The 18,111-nt window shown below is 43.2% G+C and overlaps 1 protein-coding gene across 5 annotated transcripts in view; it reads left to right on the top strand.

Annotated features, from left to right (window-relative positions):
• Positions 1-13,466: 13,466 nt before the first annotated feature.
• The window catches only part of LOC139423176 (dual specificity tyrosine-phosphorylation-regulated kinase 1A-like), a 45,540-nt gene continuing 40,895 nt past the window's right edge, over positions 13,467-18,111 (top strand). Inside the window, exon 1 of one of the 5 annotated variants that reach the window (XM_071174897.1) lies at positions 13,467-13,887. The gene's annotated coding sequence lies outside the window, so the exon portion shown is untranslated. Of the gene's footprint in view, positions 14,107-18,111 lie in introns of all 5 variants that reach the window. The other 4 variants (XM_071174896.1, XM_071174899.1, XM_071174898.1 and 1 more) reach the window with 4 other exon arrangements.

The raw sequence follows: 18,111 nt of genomic DNA, 5'->3' as shown, positions 1-18,111 counted from the left end.
AGTGGTCTAGGGCACTGCATCGCAGCGCCAGTTGTGCCACCAGAGACTCTGGGTTCGCGCCCTGGCTCTGTCGCAGCCGGCTGCGACCGGGAGGTCCGTGGGGCGATGCACAATTGGCCTAGCGTCGTCCGGGTTAGGGAGAGTTTGGCCGGTGGGATATCCTTGTCTCATCGCGCACCAGCGACTCCTGTGGCGGGCTGGGTGCAGTGTACGCTTACCAAAGTCGCCAGGTGCACGGTGTTTCCTCCGACACATTGGTGAGGCTGGCTTCCGGGTTGGATGCGGGCTGTGTTAAGAAGCAGTGCGGCTTGGTTGGGTTGTGTATCGGAGGACGCATGGCTTTCGACCTTCGTCTCTCCCGAGGCTGTACGGGAGTTGTACGGGAGTTGTAGCAATATAGTAATTATAGTATAGTAATAGTAATAGTAATAGTACTAACAATTGGATACCATGAAAAAAGGGGGTAAAAAAAAAAAGGTTAACAGACAGATTATTTTACTGTATCACAATTCCAGTGGGTCAGAGGTTATACACTAAATTGACTGTGCCTTTAAATGGCTTGGAAAATAATGTCATGGCTTTAGAAGCTTCTGATAGGCTAATTGACATAATTTGAGTCAACTGGAGCTGTACCTGTGGATGTATTTCAAGGCCTATCTTCAAACTCAGTGCCTCTTTGCGTGACACCATAGGGAAATCAGCCAAGACCTCAGAATTATTTTTGTAGATCTCCACAAGTCTGGTTTATCTTCGGGAGCAATTTCCAAACACCTGAAGGTACCATGTTCATCTGTACACACAATAGTACGCACGCATAAACATGGGATCACGCAGCCGTCATTCCGATCAGGAAGGAGACGCATTCGGTCTCCTAGAGATGAACGTACTTTGGTGCGAAACGTGCAAATCAATCCCAGAACAACAGCAAAGGACCATGTAAAGATGCTGGAGGAAACAGGTCCTTGAGGTCACATGACCAATACCCTTCTCCCCCGATTGCTCAGTTTGGCCGGGCGGCTGGCTTTAGGAAGAGTCTTGATGGTTCTAAACTTCCTCTATTTAAGAATGATGGAGGCCACTGTGTTCTTGGGGACCTTAAATGATGCAGAAATATTTTGGTACCCTTCCCCAGATCTGTGCCTCGACACTATCTTGTCTCAGAGCTCTACGGACAATTCCTTCGACCTCATGGCTTGGTTTTTTCTCTGACACGCACTGTCAACTGTGGGACCTTTATATAGACAGGTGTGGGCCTTTCCAAATCATGTCCAATCAATTGAATTTACCACAGGTGGACTCCAATCAAGTTGTAGAAACATCTCAAGGATGATCAATGGAAACAGGATACGCCTGAGCTCAATTTTGAGTCTCATAGGAAAGGGTCTGAATGCTTATGTAAATAAGGTTTTATTTTTTTATTTTCAATACATTTGCAAAAATTTCTAAAAACATGAATCCATTTTAGAATATGGCTGTCACGTAACAAAATGTAGAGAAAGTCAAGTGGTCTGAAGACTTAACGAATGCACCGTACCTGCTTGAGTTTGAGCGCCTTGTCATACAGTTTAGCACACAAAGAACATTAGCAGACACAACTTCTCCTACTTTACTCTTTTAAATCCCATATCAAGGCGATCGTGACTCCACGTTGGTCCTTAAATTTCACTTTGAACTTTGAACTATCTCAGTCAAAACATTACGAACCGAACTTCCCTCATCAATACTCTCCTCTGAGAAGACCTACAAAGGCACTTCAGGGTTTGTCTTCTTATTAACCTTGACTACCCTACCTCCACCTTTTTCCACTCCACCACTACACTCCACCCCATCCTCAACTCCTAACCCCCTACCTTTCCATCCATCTCTGCTCCAGTCACAGTGCAGTGCTGCTCATCCACCTCCACCGGATTTCTTCACGTTTCATCAAACTCTCGCGTGTTTCAACGAGGGGCTGTGCGTTCTATGGAAAATAATGAACGACGTGAAAGGTGTGTTCTACGACGTGCTAGCGTCGATGCCGCGTTCACATGCTATTTGAACTAGGAACTCTGAAATGTCCAACTTGCTAACTGGTTGTAGTTATACACGTGCCGCATCGTCTTCTTCTATAATATCATGGCAGTCCGCAAACAAACGTTCAAGGTGCATGCCGCCAGCTACTGTGCTGGAGTGTGCAATCAATCATGCTCTGCCTAATTCTGTACTACTAAGAAAATAAAATGTAAAAAACAAATAAATCCTGATTACCAGCAATCTGTCTTACAGCCTCTGCATATGATACATCATGATTGATTCTACTGTATATCTCTGAGCCTCTCTAGCCTCTCTGCACCTGGCATCCACCAAATTCTGTATATGTCCCCCCACACAATTACAACACTTAACCTTCACATTGCTTTCACATTTACCATAATGTTGTCCCCCTCCACACTTGGCACATATTTTCTTTCCTGACCAGTTACATGTCCCGTTCTTTGGCATTTAAAACACTGCAAAGGGGATGGGACAAACTAAGGAATCCTATCTATACTTTTCCAGGCAAAACCTTCTTAACCTCAGCAGCACTGATAAGCTTTCACTTCTTTGACCCTATTTTCTACTGATCAACTTTTTGGCCTCAATCACTCTGCCTCCCTTCACATTTTCTTTAGTATCATCTATGGACATAGATATTGGGACCCCAGTAATGACTCCCCTCAACCTAGCATAAGCACCATGGACATAGCTTTTAATCTTCTTCCCATTAAGATTTTCCATTTGAAGAATCTTCCCTTGCTGGGCATGGCTACCACAAAATAATAGCAATCTACCATTTCCAATGAACCGGGCTAGTTTGACTTCAACAATCTCTCTCTACGGCATTGGTTAATCAGATAGGGTGTAAATGAGGCCCTGTGGTCTCATCAAACACCATCACAACTTTCCACTCTGACACATTATTACTCTTGCTTCTGACCTTGGCCCTCTTTATGCTTTCTATACTAGACTAGACTCCTTTCAGTATCATGATCTTTCTTCTTCCTATGTCTTTCCACTACAGACCATTCAGATCGTTGACCCTCATCCTCCCGCTCCATATCTCAGAGCTGTCACCCATATTGATCACATTCCAGCACAGCTGCTTCTCCCAACCTTTTCTCCATTTCCTCCACTTCGTCTGCACTACTCGCCGCCATTTCCAACCATCCACCATACGTTCCCCATGTACTTTATCTCTGCATCAAACACTTTGCGTTCCGGTCTGCGGAGATGGAAATACCAGATGATGTTGGGGTCCAGGATGTCCGCCACTGGGACCCAAGAGCACTAAAGACCGTATCCCTCCCAGTCCACTAGGTACTGGAGCCGATCCCTTCATTGTTGAGAGTCCAGGAGGGACCTAACAGCATAGACAGGGGTCCCCTGGATGTCCAGTGGAGGCGGTGGGCTGTCATGGGAGATGGCATCAGCCAGGGAACCTGGATCCACCGGCCTGAGGCGTGGAACATGAAAGGAAGTTGAGATCCAGTAGTTGGTGGGGAGTTTGAGACTGACATAGTGGGTGATGTCCTGCGCCAAGGTGGGTCACCAGTACTTTTCGGACAGGGATTGGATAGTGCGGGTGATACCTGGGAGTCCAGCGGCGAGGGATGTATGTGCCCAGGTTAACAGCTGATCTTTCACCCCTTTGGGAACGTAGATGCGCTCCGGAGGACAGGTGGCAGGAGCGGGTTCCCGCTCCAGAGCATGGCGGATGTCCTCATTTACGTCCCAACATACGGGCCCAACGATACGCAAGAACCGATTGATAGGCTGGTGGGAATTCACAGGCCCTCATCCGGCGTGGAACCACAGGATACGGGAAAGCAGGTCCTCCGGCATCCGGGTCCCCAGGCGGTAATTTTCATACTTGACCATGTGAAGGTGGGATTGTGACGTTGGAGCCACATGAGGCTGAGGATTACCTTGTGTACAGGTGTGGAAACGATAAAGAAGGAAAGGCTTTCCTGGTGCATGTGTCCCACGATGAGGGTGAGTGGTGCAGGGATGTGTGTGCTGGATCTCAATGGTTGTGTGTCCAGAGCTTGAATAGGAAAAGGAGAGGAGAGTGGGTATGAGATTAAGTTCAGGGAGGAGGCGAGGGCCTGGTCGATGAAGTTCCCAACGGCACCAGAATCCACTAGAGCTGTAGAGACAACACTTGAGGGACAGCCAGCCAGTGAAATAGGCACCTTAAAGGGCTTGGCAGAAAACTATGAAAATGGGATACTCATGCCTACCCTGGGAGATGGAAGGTCATGAGGGCACACTGGACACCACTGAAACTGGTGCCCCTCCTGGCCGCAATAGGGACAGAGCCCCAGCTGAATCCGGCGACGCTGCTCTGCCCCTACCTCCATAGGTTCAGGCTCTGGCTCAGGACAGTCAAAGGAGGGAGGCGAGTGGTGAAGTGGACACCGGCACTCCCGCAGAAGGTTATCCGACGAATGACCATCAAGATGAGTGAGAGCGTCCAAGGAAATATTGTCATTCCGACATACCAACTCCATCTGGACCTCTTCGTTGCGAAGTCCACTATGGTATAGAGTGCGGAGCACCGGCTCATTCCATCTGCTGGAAGCTGCCACAGTCCGAAAGGTGAGGGTGTACTTCGCAGCGGTCTGGGCACCATGCCGGAGCTGAAAATTTCACTCACCTCCCCCTCTGGAGGTTGGTCGAAGATGCTGGCACACAGCATGTTTTGGGGCATATTTTGCACATATGCAAGGTTTATAAATGAGGGCCCAGTGGAGTAAAAAACTAAATGATCAGCCCTTGTTCAGTCAGCGCATAAAACCACTTTGCCAGGCCAGACATCCACACACATCCTTTCATGACACATTTATGTATTATACCCTATTCTATCTCCCTCTTTCTCCCTCCTCCTTCTCTCTCTCTTTCTCTATTATTTAATCCCCCTCTCCAAATCACTCTCTTCTCTCTCTTTGCCTCTACCTCCTTTATCCCCTCCTTCTCTCTCCCTCCCCCTTCTTTCACCCCCTACACCCCCCCTCGCTCTCTTCTATTTTCTCTCGCTCTTATGTTCCCCAATCTCTCTCCTTTGTTTCCTTATCCCCATGTCTCTCATCTCGCTCTCCCCCTCCCTCCTTCACGCTCTCTCCCCCTCCCTCACACTCCCCCTTCTCTCCCTCTACCCTCTCCATTCTCTCTCTCCCTCCTTTACTTCCCTTTCCCTTCCTCTCATCTCTCTCTTTCTCTCTCCCTCCCCTCTCTCCCACCTCGACCTCTCTCTCTGTTGTCCATCCAATCAAGGTATCAGAGAATTAATCTAGTACTGAAAGCATAAACTACAGCTAGCTAGCACCGCAGTGCATAAAGTGTGGTGAGTAGTTGACTCAGAGACTAAAAATATAATAGTTGAATGGGTTTTGAACTAATTATTTTCATAAATTGAGCAACAGCAGAGAGAGGGAGAACTACAGTATATTTTATTGCATTTCCTTTTCTTATCCCGGGTCGCTGAGCCTCTCACATAAAACAACTGTCTTTCCTGTATTTTTTTTGTCTTGCCAACTTAGTGGTGCACACATTAAATGATCTGGCACAGACGGGGGCTCACACATTACAAGGTTCTTCACTTGGTCTTGAGGATTGTTGATACCACGCTGTCTCGAGAAAAAAATGACGTGATTAGATTGTTAACATAGCTAGAATGAGCTGTGGCTCAAAGCATCCTTATAAACGCTTTCAATCAGAAATTCATGTTTGCTATATAGAGATTAAATATCTAGCCAACATTTTAAATGGAATAACATTGCATGTGAACTTCAGAGCTGTAAAAATGTCACACTTTGGCTTTAGTTAAAGGCAAGTACCAATGCATACTAGTAGTAGTCATCGCTCCTGCTCGAGTCACCAAATTCTGGGTGATGCGAAACAACATCATCATCTCACTGGCTTATTCTCACCATTCTCAAAACTTGCACATCTCTCACTACAAGAGCATTGCAGATTTTGTGCCGATAAAATCAAACTTGTTTGAAAATATCTGGACGTCTGGGACTGCTAAAAACGGGATCGATAGTCCTTAGATTGCGTCTTTGACCCACTCACATCAAACGAGCGGCGGTGGTGGCCGTGCTTCCCGAGTAGGCAACAACATGGGGATTTTGTCTCTGATCTCAAAAACTTGTCAGTTGTGTTGTGACATGGTAGGGGTGGTATACAGAAGATAGCCCTATTTGGTAAAATACCAGGTCCATATTATGACAAGAACAGCTCAGATAAGCAAAGAGAAATGACAGTCCATCATGACTTTAAGACATGAAGGTCAGTCAATCTGGAAAATTTCAAGAACTTTGAACTTTGAGTTTCTTTAAGTGCAGTTGCAAAAGCAAAAACCATCAAGCGGTATGAAGAAACTGGCTCTCATGAGGACCGCCACAGGAAATGAAGACCCAGAGTTACCTCTGCTGTAGAGGATAAGTTCATTAGAGTTACCAGCCTCAGAAATTGCAGCCCAAATAAATGCTTCACAGAGTTCAAGTAATAGACACATCTCAACATCAACTGTTCAGAGGAGACTGTGTGAATCAGGCCTTCATGGTCGAATTACTGCAAAGAAACCACTACTAAAGGACAACAATATAAATAAGAGACTTGCTTGGGCCAAGAAACACGAGCAATGGACATTAGACTGGTGGAAATCTGTCCTTTGGTCTGATGAGTCCAAATTTGAGAATTTTGGTTCCAACTGCCGTATCTTTGTGAGACGCAGAGTAGGTGAACGGATCTCTGCATGTGTGTTTCCCACTGTGAAGCATGGAGGAGGTGTGATGGTGTGCTTTGCTGGTGACACTGTCAGTGATTTATTTAGAATTCAAGGAACACTTAACCAGCATGGCTACCACAGCATTCTGCAGCGTTACGCAGGACAATGACCCAACACACCTCCAGGCTGTGTAAGGGCTATTTGACCATGAAGGAGAGTGATGGAGTGTTGTAAATCATACAAAAAAACACCCTTCCATCTAACCCTGCACACATTCAAATTCCACTACCCCATTCCACTACTTTGACCCTATCTGCTCCTGTACCATGCCAGCAGCCTGGGATGACGGGACACCACCACTCAACATTCCCTGTAACTCTTCTGATGTCAAATTTTGTATACCCAAATACTTCTCTGCAGCTGGCACCACAATATCAATTGTTTTGTGATTTACGTTCCATTTCTGCGGTACAGTTAATAACCATTGCTATGAACGCTAAGAGGTCAACCTTACTGAAGCTTTTATCACTCGTTGGCCGATCCCTCCGTGCTGGCACGAATCTACTACTCACAGGGATCCTCTCAGGATCCCTCACCCTTGACCCATCCTAATCTAATTTCTTCACTGCCTCAGCATACAACACCTTCTGCACTATGACTTTAACCACTTCAACCTGCCTCTCTCGCACCAGACACTTCCGATACCCAGCAACATGTGCACCCCTACAGTTGACGCACATCTTTATCCCCCGAAACTACACAATCCTCTATCCCATGCCCTCCTGCACACTTCCCACATATTGGAATCTCCTTCCTACAAACTGCTGCAACATTTATATCCAACAAGACTCCAGCTATAACTCCTTTGGTAAGCGCTCTGCTCCGAAGAAGAATACATGCTACTTCTGAAATGGGCAATTTAGCCAGATCCAGTGCACGCTTCTTCTGTTCTTCATCAACACAATTAACCAAAACAAGGCTGTGTCTAGTCACCGTGATTGAATCCACCTTCCTCACTGCTTTCTTCACAGTCCTCGATATTGCACATGGATTTCCCAAATCAATCTCCTTGTCCAAAAACGCAGTCCAATGAGAAATGCATTATTAGACCGGTCCTTGTCTTCTACAACAATTTTGCTTGTTTTGTTCCATTCTTTGATTTCACTATTTTCCATTAATTGTCACATACTTCACTTGCCGCACTTTCGGATTCAAGCACAGTTGCCATTTCCTCCGCCTCCTCTGGTCACGTCTTCTTCAAATGTTATATTGGCGGATTGCAACCAACTGAAAGGTGCATACACCGCCACATACTGTACCTGACTGAGAAGCCGGTCACAGCCTCCCTATTAATCTATTTCTCTTATCTAGCCCTGTGTTTCTGCCTACTGTTCCGGAGTTTGAATTCATTACACTTTGTGACACAAAGGGCAAAGCAAGTCACAAGTCTTGTCCCGAGGCATGTGGTGTGGAGAGCCCGCTCAATCTGGACAGAAGACACACAAAAAATCATCAGGAGTCCACTTCAAGTTACTTTCACTGATTCAACTGTCCCCAACCTTTTATCCACCCATCCTGACACCACATATGGATCAGCCAAAAGGCAAGAATCCACTCCAAAAATCTCACGCCCACTTGTCATCATTGGGACGAGGCCCAAACACTGCATTCTTCACTGCACCTGCCACAGCAAGAAATTCATCCTCACTCTCATCAGGTTACATTTTTGAGCTATCGGAGTAAGTTTTGTTTTAATTTTGTACTTCACGCCAATCTTCCTCACCACACCCCTTCCATCTACACTCATCTTCATTCCTTCTTCCTCACTGTCCATTTCCACATCTCCATGCTCTTTCCGCTCCTTCATCCGCTGTAATAGCAATAGCACTAAAGTCCACAAGTGAAGGGAAAAGGTGAGAAGAGGAGTTGCCTCGATGCGAGAAGGAGTTATACAATGAGCAAAGTGATTGTATTGTGCTGTATGTGGCTGCTATGAAAGTGAACTGTGTGTGCGGGTGGTCAGGGGTGTATTCAATGCACTGATTATGTTGCAAAACATTTCTTAAACTGTAGCAAACGGAATTAAATGGGGAGGGACCTACCTGAATTTGTCCAGTAAACTGTCGTTGTAGTTACAAAATTGAACATTTTGCAACTTTTTGGACTAATGATTACACCACAGATCAGCTAGATGCAGATAAAAGTGTGCAATGCAGTATTGAATGTGTTCACTGTCTGTCACCTTGAATACTCCAATTTGTCTCTCGACCTGTGCACCTACGTTATAAACTTTCATTTGTAGACTAGGTTGTAGCAACCTTATGATGGGTATAGGGCAAATTCGAGTATCATGTAGTAGCCTAAATCTATTGATGTTTCTTTGAGCTGGGTGGATGGAATATGAATGACAGTCAACCAATATGCTGTAATAGAAATAAGGCCATGCTCATTAAAAAAAAAGTGTCCTCCCTAATCTTGAATGGCACCAACGGCCACTGGTCTAGGGTTGAGGCCCTAACCCTAACTCTAGCTTCAAGTCCATATTTCGGCTCAACCCTCACCTAAGACTCATCCCTAACTCACGCTTCATCTCGGCTCAACCCTAACCGTAGCCATAAGCCTAACCTTAACTTCTTGCCCACATCCCTTCTCAACCCTAACTCCAACCTCAACCATAACCCTATGGCTAGGGTTGAGTCGGGATGTGGGACATGAAGCTAGGGTTAAGTTTAGGGTCGAGGATAGAGTAAGGTTTGAGCCAGGATGTGGACATGAAGCTAGGCTTAGGTTTAGGGTTGAGGTTAGAGTCTGAATGTCTGCCTGCCTGTTTATTTGTCTGTCAGGTTAGGGTTGAGCTGGGAGTGGAGTGACGCCATGACGCCCCTGTGGACTGCGATTGAGCTAGCTAACCGCCCTTGCACACAACCCACCGTGACCTTATAGGGATGCCCTGTGTTGAGGTTCACCTTCTTTTGGAAACAGGAAGTGGCTTAATTCATCCTCAACATGGTTCTTAATTTTCTCCCTGTAGTTACACAAAAACACTGTGTTCCATCCTCTGTAATATAAAGAGGAGGGAGAGAGAGAGGGGGAGAAAGAGAGGAAGGAGAGAGTGATTGAGAGAGGAGATTAGAGAATAGAGAGAGTAAGAAAGAGAGAGAGGAGAGAGAAAGAGAGTGATGGAAAGAGGGGAATAGAGAATAAAGAGAGAGAGAGAGAGCAAGAGAGAGAGAGGAGAGAGAAAGAGAGGGGGAGAGGGTACACCCATTTTTTAAACTTTTAAATTATTATCCATTGATACTTTAAGAATGTAACTGAGAAATGCCTCATGAGCAACAATCTTATCCAGTAGTGTAGTGCACATTTTTATTTCAGTGCAGGAACACAATTTATTTATTACTTAATTTCTCAATCAAAGTTTTGAACCGACTGTTTAGCCTAATCAATATTATTTTAAAATATGCATAAAATGCATCCCCCAACTGCAATGTCTGCCTATGCCCACACATATTGTCTAAGAAATGTTAAAAAAATGTATACCCTCAAACACCATATGAGACATACCTAATTTTCAAAATAGGCCATCGTCACTGCCAATCGTGAATGACCACAGTATGAGTCATAATACCCATAAACCTAGTGGTCAAACAGGGAAATGGTTCCAATTGTTTTCCACAGTTAATTTTTCCCATAAGGGATTTTTGAAACACTTAAAATAAGGGCTGTGTTTCGTGTAGGCTTACCCTGGCGTGACGTTTTGATAAAAGTGTAAATCTCTCTAGGCCAAGGTGACCTGTATTTGCCTGTCCCAGACCATTATTCCTTCTCCACCAAACATTACAATTGTCACTCTGCATTCGGGCAGGTAGCGTTCTCCTGGCATCCGCCAAACCCAGATTTGTCTGTCGGACTGCCAGATGGTAAAGCGTAATTAATCACTCCAGAGAACGCGTTTCCACTGCTCCAGAGTCCAATGGCGGCGAGCTTTACACCACTCTAGTCGATGCTTGGCATTGCGCATGGTGATCATAGGCTTGTGTATGGCTGCTCAGCCATGGAAACCCATTTCATGAAGCTCCAGACGAACAGTTATTGTGCTGACATTGGTTCCAGAGGCAGTTTGGACCTTTATAGTGAGTGTTACAGACTATTTTTTTTACACGCTGCGCGTTTCAACACTCTGCGGTTCCGTTCTGCGAGCTTGTGTGGCCTACCACTCTGAGGCTAAGCCGTTGTTGCTCATAGACGTTTCCACTTCACAATAACAGCACTTATAGTTGACCGGGGCAGCTCTAGCAGGGCAACAATTTGACAAACTGACTTGTTAGAAAGGTGGCATCCTATGGCGGTGCCACATTGAAAGTCACTGAGCTCTTCCGTAAGGCCATTCTACTGCCAATATTTGTCAATGGAGATTGCATGGCTGTGTGCTTGATTTTATACACCTGTCTGCAACGGGTGTGGTTGAAATAGCTGAATCCACTAATTTGAAGGGGTATCCACATACTTTTGTAAATATAGTGTATGTTAAATTTGGTATGGTTACATAAGACGGATGGTTACTGAAGACAAAAATGAAAATGTAAGGAATTTGGTCAGGAATATAACATGGACCTGTAGCAACCCAAAGGTTGCAAGTTCAAATCTCATCACAGACAATTTCAGCATTTTAGTTAATTAGCAACTTTTAAAACACTTTTAGTTACTTTGCAACTACTTAGCATGTTAGCTAACCCTTCCCCGAACCTAAACCCTTTAACCTAACGCCTAAACTTAACTCTAACCTTAACCCCTAGCCTAGCTAACATTAGCTATCTAGCTAACGTTATCCACCTAACTAGAATTCGTAACATATCATAAGCTATGTTTTTTAAATTCGTAACATATTGTACATTTTGCAAATTTGTAACATATCATACAAAATGGGTGATGGACATTCACAAATTAAAACATACTATACGAAACGCAGTGGCGTGTATTCAGTGATGCCAAGGGAAGCAGTATTCCACAAAAAAAATAGAAAAAAGGGGAAAAAACATACTAAATAATTTATCTTGCATTTATCTATTGTAAATTTCCTTATATTCACAAAAGGCTGAATGGACAGTGCATTCGGAAAGTATTCAGACCCCTTCCCTTTTTCCACATTTCGTTACATTAAAAATGTTCCTCATCAAGCTACACACAATACCCCATAATGACGAAGTGAAAACAGGCTTTTAGACATTTTTGCAAATGTATTAAAAATAAAAAACAGAAAAACCTTACTTACATAAGTATTCAGTATTCATTGATTGGAGTCCACCTGTGGTAAATTCAATTGATTGGACATGATTTGGAAAGGCACAGTGCATGTCAGAGCAAAAACCAAGGCTCCGAAACAGAATTGTGTCGAGGCACAGATCTGGCGACGGGTGACGAAAAATGTCTGCAGCATTGCAGGTCCCCAAGAACACAGTGGCCTCCATCATTCTTAAATGTAATACGTTTGGAACCTCCATGACTCTTACTACAGCTGGCCGCCCGGCCAAACTGAACAATCGGAGGAGAAGGGCCTTGGTCAGGGTGGTGACCAAGAACCCGATGGTCACTCTGACAGAGTTCCTCTGTGGAGATGGGAGAACCTTCCAGAAGCACAACCATCTCGGCAGTGCTCAGGACCTTAGACTTAGGCGAAGGTTCTCCTTCCAACAGGACAACGTCCCTAAGCACATTGCCAAGACAAAGCAGGAGTGGCTTTGGGACAAGTCTCTGAATGTCCTTGAGTGACCCAGCCAAAGCCTGGACTTGAACCCGATCCGAGACCTAAAAATAGCAGTTCAGAAATAAAAGCTGAAAGAAATCATTCTCTGCACTATTATTCTGACATTTCACATTCTTAAAATAAAGTGGTTCTAACTGACCTAGGACAGGGAATTTTTACTAGGGTTGAATGTCAGGAATTGTGAAAAACTGAGTTTAAATGTATTTGGCTAAGGTGCATGTAAACTTCCAACTTCAACTGTAACTGTTTGTTACATGCAATATGTATTGTGGACTTCACAGGACAGATGTTGATCTCCGGTTTTGTAATGAAACAAATATGTGGTTGAATTTATTCTTTATTCTTCTTATTGTCCCGGCTTTAGGCCTATATATCACTGTGTCAATGCACATGAACTAACAGGATTATAGAGCAAACAATGCAATTATCACAACACAGGTTGTAATATGATTTCTTTTTTTGCCTGGCTTGGCTTTCCCTGTGATTTTGCCCACGCCACCGCTACTGACGAAACTTAAATTTACTATATCATGTTTGGATTTAAGTACAGAATAATACAAAATGCTATGAGATCAGGCTGCAGCGGTTCCACTGTTGACTGACTCCCCATAGTGTTAGACCATAGACCGTAAAAAGAAGGGTTAGACATCTAATCTAGTTTTTGTACACTCAGCATTGTTGGGTAGGTAATGAATGATGTCCCAGGTGTTGTTTCCCCAGTTCGATGGTGACCCAACCGAACACTTTCTCGCGTCAAGGAGTTTAGCCAGAGAGAATAGCGAAAGGAGTATCTCTGGTTTAGCTCCCACAATCACTCCTATGACCCGCCCCCTTTCAAATATTTTGATTGGCAGTTTCTATGACAACTGCACGGTCTTTTTCTGCGTCATTGGTCCATACGGGAACTTCTTCGTTTGATAGACAGTCGTCATGGTAACGTTCTTATTCAGCCTCCATTTTGTTAGCCACTTTCGTTTTTCCCCAAAAAATGTACCTTCTTCCCGGAATAGTAAATCCACTGATCATAGCAATGACATGTACATTGAAACTTATGCCCAGACAGATATTGGTTAATATAATGAAAGGGGTTGGTAGATGTGCTACAACGGCGCTTACTGAGTACATTGGTTTACTGTAGTTTCTATGGTCTTCCGCCGGGCCGGTACGCTGCGCAGGTTTGGAACGCGCGCCATTTTGTGACATTTACAAAAAAAGGTTTCTTCAAGAAAACAGGGTCTTCAAGTTTTTTTCCGTATTAAAAAAAAAATGCTTTGGAAGCAACGCTACTCTCGCTGAAATGGAAGTATCGACCTGCTAATGGTGTACATGCCTACATCGAAATGTTGGTTTCTCTATGGTCAGATCGAATACAGTAAGTTTCTGCTGTTGACGGTGGTGGCGAGTTGACGGAGAGGCGCTGTTGATTTGGAAACAGAATTGACATCTACTCAGAGGAGTGAGGGTTGTACGTTGGGAAATCTGGGGGGGCTCCATGGAGAAGAGACTGTATTCAATAATTCGCCGTAAGGCATTGGGGATTGTAAATGAGGATATTTTTCTGGAATAGGAAGACTGACAGGCAGCGACAAAGGTAAGTTTGTACTCTCGTTCTAACTGTAGCTAGCCATACTAGCCAGTTACAGTGCTAACGTTACCATTGTAATGGTCTAATGGGCTCACACACAAACTAGCTAGCTAACGTTAGCTGGTAATGACATGACCATTCAACGTTCTATAATGTTTCTTCTTTTTGGTGGGAAACGTGCACCCATATATTGACAATACGATGACAAACAATAACGCGTAACATCAGGCCTAGTTAACAATATGAATCGTTAATAACATTGCTAAGTTTAACGGTAACTCGCTACTGTAACTGCTTAGGCCATGTTGGTGTAGTTGTTAGCTAACTTTCCATTGCCACAGTTAACTTAACGTTAGCTAGCTAGAACCCCAGCCTTACTCCATTCCAGTAACGTTAGCTAGCAATCTAGTTAACCTTTATTCAATGCAGCTGGCTAACATGGATAGATATGAAAACTTAGCTAACTACCTACAGTAGCATCTTGCCTTTAATGTAATTCAGTGGAAGGCAGTGTTGCTTGCTAGCTGGACCTTTGCTGTTTTAGCAAGATAGATTAGATTAACTAGTTGGGTCATAAAGTTGTTTGGGTAAGTAACGTTAGTTTGCTAGTTACCTAGCTAACGTTAGCTACATAGATAGTAGCGTGTGAAAGCGTAGCAGGCTTAAAATACACGCGTGAAACTAGATCGCCATATATACTGGTCTTGACAAGAAGAAGAAAAACTGTCGGGGGAGGTTCTCTTCTGTACTGTTCAACCAATCCAGTAAATGTGGAGGAGTTAGGATGGAGTGTTGCCTTCAAAACTTCAAAAAGCGGAACTCTCGTCACAGGCTCTCTTTTAATGGTCCCTGAAAACCGGAACATCCGGTTGTTGGGGACTTGGCAGAGGCTACTAGCTACCTACTGCTTCTCTACTGTTTGTTAATGCTAGCTAGCTAACATTAGCAGGGCCCCGTTGTGTTGATGATCTTGTTGCTTTAGTAACATGATTGATAGGGTAAGCTGGCTACAAAGAGTAACTCCACCCCAGGCGCCTCAATAGAGGCGATACCAATCATATGTTGCCTTCCAGCTAGCAAACACCTGCTAACTTGACAAGTCATCATTTTCCAAAGAGATGCAAGCATTTATTGATAGTCAGCTAACAGCTAGTCATAAGGATAAGGAGCTTATCTACGTCAACACATTCATTCTTGATACTGTGTTATCAACTAGCTAACTAATGCTAATATGCTCACGTTGACCTAGTGTGTCTGCTGATGAAGTTCGCTAGCTAACATGTTGACCCTAGTGTAATCATGGTCATGGTTCAGTTGGGCTGATTGTTAGCCACTGACTTGGTTATTTACAAATTGAAATTGAATAAGGAATTTTGTAACTGACACAAAGTTTAATGACAGTTTAATTTAAGTTCCAGATCACAGTACATGATACACTTGTTGACAAAAGTATTCATTGACTGAAGCATCAAGTTCAGTGGGGGAAACTAAACTTATTAATTTGAGAACTCACATGAGGTAGACCGCCTCTGCTGTCATGCAAGTACCCATGACTTTGTGAATGAAATTCATACATAGCAGGCACTAGTATGTTTTGGAATGGGTTAAATAACTGAGTTTTTGTAGAGAGCTTGAAGGCTTTTTGTTGTTGATCAAGTCAGAAATTTAACTTTTTTTAGGACAATGTAACTTGTTGTTAAAATTCCTCCTCTTCAAAAGTATTGGATAAGGCCCATATTTTACATTTACAGTCAATTGATCATTGTTATGTAGTAGCACCTGCTCACCAGGAGAAGTTTTCAGTTCATAGTCACTCTCTTGGTCTCTTTTAGTACATAATATCATATCAACCTCATGGTTGAATCAGCCAGTTGCTAATTTAGGCCTACTATAACAGCTACAAGAGTCATGCACAGCAATGGCAAAGCACCTTTTCTATAGTAAAGTTTACGAATGGTATGGATAGATCTCAAATTGACCTTAGTTTGAAGTCAGTCTGGTGGGTCAATCAGTGTTCTCTTGTGACGCTATAGGCTAAGCCTAATTGTATTGAAAGTAGGGATGCACCGATATTACATTTTTGGGCGATACCGATATCCAATATTTTCCTTGCCCCCCAAAAATGATACCGATAACCAATATTTTAGCGCCCTTTTAAGCATTCTAGAACATTTAAATAGTTACCCAACACACACACAGACACAACGGTCTAAGGCACTGCATCTCAGTGCAAGAGACGTCACTACAGTCCCTGGTTCGAATCCAGTCTGTATCGCATCCGGCCGTGATTGGGAGTCCCATAGGGCAGGGCACAATTGGCCCAGCGTCGTTTGGGTTTGGCCGGGGTAGGCTGTCATTGTAAATAAGATTTTGTTCTTAAAACTTCTTACGTGTGAAATCCCGTTAACGGGATCGATTTGACAACAGCCAGTGAAAGTGCAGGGCGCCAAATTCAAACAACAAATCTCATAATTAAAATTCCTCAAACATACAAGTATTATACACAATTTTAACTTGTTGTTAATCCCACCACAGTGTCCGATTTCAAAAAGGCTTTACGACGAAAGCATACCATGCAATTATGTTAGGCTTCACCTAGTCACAGAAATACACAGCAATTTTTCCAACCAAAGAGAGGAGTCTCAAAGCAGAAATAGAGATAATTAATCACTAACCTTTGATGATTTTCATCACATGACACTCATGAGACTTCATGTTACACAATACATGTATGTTTTGTTCGATAAAGTTCATATTTATAACCAAAAATCTCAGTTTACATTGGCGCGTTATGTTCAGTAATGTTTTGCTTCCAAAACATCCCGTGATGTTGCAGAGAGCCACATCAATTTACAGAAATACTCATAATAAATGTTGATGAAAATACAGAAATAGCATTATAAATATTCACTTACCTTTGATGATCTTCTTCGGAATGCACTCCCAGGAATCCCAGTTCCACAATAAATTTTTGTTTTGTTTGATAAAGTCCATAATTTATGTCCAAATACCTCCTTTTTGTTCGCCCGTTTAGTTCACAAATCGAAATTCACGAGGCGCAGGCACTTAGTCCAGACGAAAAGTAAAAAAATATATATTACAGTTCGTAGAAACATGTCAAACGATGTATAGAATCAATATTTAGGATGTTTTTACATAATCTTCAGTAATCTTCAATAATGCTTCAACCGGACAATTCCTTTGTCTTTAGAAATGAAAAGGAATGCAGCTCGCTCTCACGGCCGCGCGCATGATTTGGCTCATGGCAGTCTGCCAGACCTCTTAGTCAAACAGCTCTCATTCGCCCCCCCCCCCCCCCCTTCACAGTAGAAGCCTGAAACAATGTTCTAAAGACTGTTGACATCTAGTGGAAGCCTTAGGAAGTGCAATCGGACCAAATTTACACTAAATCTTGGATAGGCAAAGACTTGAAAACCTACAAACCTCAGATCTCCCACTTCCTGGTTGGATTTTTTTCTCAGGTTTTTGCCTGCCATATGAGTTCTGTTATACTCACAGACATCATTCAAACAGTTTTAGAAACTTCAGCGTAGAGGTCGACCGATTATGATTTTACAACGCCGATACCGATTATTGGAGGACCAAAAAGATTTTCATTTAATTTTTTATTTGTAATAATGACAATTACAACAATACTGAATGAACACTTATTTTAACTTAATATAATACATCAATAAAATCAATTTAGCCTCAAATAAATAATGAAACATGTTCAATTTGGTTTAAATAATGCAAAAACAAAGTGTTGGAGAAGAAAGTAAAAGTGCAATATGTGCAATGTAAGAAAGCTAACGTTTAAGTTCCTTGCTCAGAACATGAGAACATATGAAAGCTGGTGGTTCCTTTTAACATGAGTCTTCAATATTCCCAGGTAAGAAGTTTTAGGTTGTCATTATTATAGGAATTATAGGACTATTTCCCTCTATACCATTTGTATTTCATTAACCTTTGACTATTGGATGTTCTTATAGGCACTTTAGTATTCCCAGT

Source organism: Oncorhynchus clarkii, chromosome 12 (genome assembly GCF_045791955.1).
Source record: "Oncorhynchus clarkii lewisi isolate Uvic-CL-2024 chromosome 12, UVic_Ocla_1.0, whole genome shotgun sequence".
Classification (NCBI taxonomy): domain Eukaryota; kingdom Metazoa; phylum Chordata; class Actinopteri; order Salmoniformes; family Salmonidae; genus Oncorhynchus; species Oncorhynchus clarkii.
This window is presented reverse-complemented; position numbering and strand designations above follow the sequence as displayed.